This window comes from Rhagoletis zephyria, unplaced genomic scaffold (genome assembly GCF_001687245.7).
Source record: "Rhagoletis zephyria isolate East Lansing unplaced genomic scaffold, Rhagoletis_zephyria_1.1 Rzeph_scaffold_01339, whole genome shotgun sequence".
Taxonomy (NCBI): Eukaryota; Metazoa; Arthropoda; class Insecta; order Diptera; family Tephritidae; genus Rhagoletis; species Rhagoletis zephyria.
Genome location: NW_016158423.1, coordinates 23,601 through 27,680, shown reverse-complemented (window position 1 = coordinate 27,680; position 4,080 = coordinate 23,601).

Sequence of the window (4,080 nt, the reverse complement as noted above, 5' to 3'; positions counted from 1 at the left end):
ACTTCTGTTCTATACTTCGGGAGTCTGAAGCTGTTATTCTCTCTCAACAAATATGTATGCGTCTCATTTATATATCGGAGATTATCGCTAAGATAATCCGGCAGGTTGCCCTTCTTAATATTGTACACAAATTTCATAGCGTGGTAAAAAACTTGTTGCTTCACGCTTAACCAATTCAAGGTTTCAAGCATACATCTTGTTGGTGTGTCATACGGTTTGTTGAGGATGAATCTCGCCGCTCGGTTTTGCATTTTTGNTATATCGGAGATTATCGCTAAGATAATCCGGCAGGTTGCCCTTCTTAATATTGTACACAAATTTCATAGCGTGGTAAAAAACTTGTTGCTTCACGCTTAACCAATTCAAGGTTTCAAGCATACATCTTGTTGGTGTGTCATACGGTTTGTTGAGGATGAATCTCATCGCTCGGTTTTGCATTTTTTGCAGCTTATCTACATGGGAGTCCCCCGCTAGGAAGAAAATCGTGGGGCAGTATATAAAGTGCGGTTCTACTATTGACCTGTACACCAACGTTTTATATCTTCTTCCCAAGTACTAACACGATCTCTTTATAAGGCCAATTTTTTTAGCAATCTTGTTGACTGTATACTCAACGTGCTCATCAAACTTTAGTTTGTTGTCTATGTATATTCCTAGGTACTTGACAATTTTCACCTCTTCGATATTTTCATCTTTGATTTTTAATTCACGGCTTATGGAGTCAGCATTTGCCGCTCTGGAAAATACCATAAAGTTAGTCTTTTCCACATTCAGTTTGAGTTTATTTGAACACAGCCATTGATACAAAGAATTAAGATCTTCTTGCATTTTGACAATCGCATTCGGTAGTTCCCTATCACTGATCGTTAACAAGGCATCATCCGCAAAGATTTTTATTTTACAATGTTTGAGAGAACTTTTAATATCGTTTATATATATATTAAAGAGTAGGGGTGCCAAAACTGAGCCCTGTGGTAATCCGATGTCTACGGCTATCTTACTAGACATCTTTGAATTAACTATTGTTTGTTGCCTACGATTACATAGAAAGCTTCTAAACCAGTCAAGCTCAGTGTTTTTTATACCAATGTATTTTAGTTTATCCAACATTCGGACCCTATCAACGGTTTCAAATGCTCTTTTAAGATCAATAAACACTGCCACTACATTAAGGTGTCTGTTCAGATCTTCTTTCCATTGAGAAAGCACCAGATTCAGCGCAGTCTCACAGGAATGTTTAGCTCTGAATCCAGATTGTTCTTTTATGAGTATTTTATTGGATTCCACATAGTACTGTAGCTGGTTTTGCACAACGGTTTCTAGCATTTTTTCCAAGCTAGGGAGAGTATTGATGAGCCTAAGCTCCTCAGCTTTAACCGTATTTCTAACTTTCTTGACGGGCACTACGGATGAAATTTTCCATTCTTCCGGTGCTGTTCCTGTCTGGAGACTCTGATTTATAAGTAGGGCATAGAAATATCCCATATAATCAGCAGAGTCCTTAATAACACCTTCAGAAAGTAGGTTGTTTCCCCCAATTTTCCGCTTAAATTTTTTTGCAATTTGAAGAATGTCTTCCGTTGAGACCTCTTCAAATTTTAGCGTACTTGTGGGAGCTCTTTGCCCGAAAAAATCATAGTTTACACACTCTATATTGGTATGTATTTCCAAAATGCTGTCCACGAAAAAATTATTTAGGTTTTCCGCAATTTCAAAGCTGTCTACGTAGTTGGTGTTATTTATTATCACTTCCCCAATATTTTCTTTGACCTCCGTGTTATTGACTACCTCCTTTAAGTATTTCCACATGAGTCGGCTGTCACCCTTATTTATTTCCACCTTATGCTCTAAGTATTTAATTTTTTTTCACCTTACCATTTTCTTATATCTGCTTCTCACTAAATTATATTCACCCCAGTACCCTGTCATCACTGCTTTCTCATGGGATTTAGATTTATACTTGTTCATCTCTGTCAATTGCCTGTCATACCATTTGTTCCTCTGCCTAATGCGAGTTATTTTTGAGTAAGTCAACTGCCTCATGGCCTACATAATGCAATGAGTAATATACTCCACCATACCGTCAGCATCGAAAAAATTTAAGTTCGAGAAATCGCACTGCCTTAGTAAACTTGTTAAGTTCTCTGGGTTATATCTCTCCCAGGATATTACTTCTGCCTCCTTAGCACCACTTAGTTTATTGACATTTAGTCGAAACATTATTGTTTCGTGGTCAGATATTCTATGATCCTCGACCTTTTGGCATATAACTCGGTTATCATTGGAATACAACAAGTCAATACGTGTTTCCGAATGTTCCGTCACCCTCGTATTAAAATTTATCAGCTGTTGCATGGCTTGTTGCAAGAAAACATCATTGAGTTTTCTGCTGTAGGTTGATACTACGTTCATGTTTATGTTAAAATCGCCAATGACAACAGTGTTCACAGAATTTTCTGAGATTTCAGCTAAGATATCCTCCATATATGTAACAAATTCCGCATCACTTGAGCTTGGGGAGTGATAAACCACCCCGAGCTGCCACCTGGTATCACAGTGTGTGAGTTGAATAACTATACACCAAACATTTTTGTCTAAAGCCTTGTTAGTTATTGTTTTAAAACCGAGCGTATTTCGAACGAGTATTATCACTCCCCCTGTGTGTCTACTGTGTGAGTCGCAGCGTATCATCTGATACGCCGGGAACATTATTTCCGTATCCTCTATGTCATCAGTTAGGCATGTTTCGGAACACAAAAGTAGATCCGGGTCGGTAAAATCTATAAGTATTTCTAGCTCAACTTTATTAGCCACTAAACTCTGTATATTGAGATATACGCATTGCAAATATTCGGGTAGCGCTTTCTTTACACCTGGGTGAGACGTAAACTCAACGCTAGGGTCCCCACAAACTTGTCTGTAATTGTTAGTAATTTACAGTATTTCTTTTATGCTCGAGCTTTTTCTGGTATACAGGACACTGTCGGTTAAAGGTCATATGATTTTTATCAAGCCCTAAGTTAAATTTTTTATTAGCACGAATGCAGTTTATGCATTTGTTTAATGTTTCCTTAGAACATTCCACAGTTTCCGATACCGATTATTTACATTAAACCCTCGCCATTATATGCATTTCAGGTTTAGAAAAAACTTTCATTACTAATTTATATGATATCGGCTAAAACACTTGAACTTATCGCCACAGAAAAATATTATTTTATCAGTTTTAACCTTAGTCGATCCAAGGTTCAAGAAAAATGTTTTGACGGATGAAGAAGCTTTTCAGGGGGGAGATCTAACCAGTTAGCGAGAAGTTTCGGATCGATATCGTACTTGTTGGTGTAACAATATTTCATATCATAGGTCAACAAACCCGATACCGATTCGAAAATTGTCGCTAACTGGTTATAGAATCTGCCCCTTGGCCTCCAAAAATGATATCGTCCGATTCAGCTGGAACAAAAATGCTTCAAACAAGTGAGAGTTTCTCTGCGTTATGGCCTGGAACCGACATATATACATCTTTCATTTGAATCAGTATTAAAAGCTCTATCGGCTCTATTGGCGAGTCTCCCCTGAGCCGTTTTTTTCCATATCTTTGGCCTGTGTGCGCTTTTATTTGAAATCTAAATGTTTTGGTACCGAGTATCGAGAGTATTGGATACATTTTAAATCGTTGCCGAATATCGATCAATACTTGAAAGTATTGACTGAGCACATCACTACTGCTGTCTTCTCTACTATGACGTCACCAAAACAGCTGATTCTGTCAAAATCACTGAGAGCCGAGTAGAGGTATCGTCATCGGCGCCACCTCTGTATTCTCTCCACCGTGTACTATGTGATGCTAGTGTATATTTGGTTCTTGTCGAGTTCCAACCGCTTGTGAGTCATTGTGCGCTGTTTTATGTGGTTTTTTAGTTTTTGTGTGCTAATAAATTTAGCATTTAAATAATTTTTAAGTGTTATCGTGTCTGCGAGGAAATTCCTTTCGTTGGAGCAAAAATCTGAAATTGTTGAAAAAATCGGAAATTTATGGCGTAACTGCAGACATCTTCATAGAATGGTTTCACCATTGCT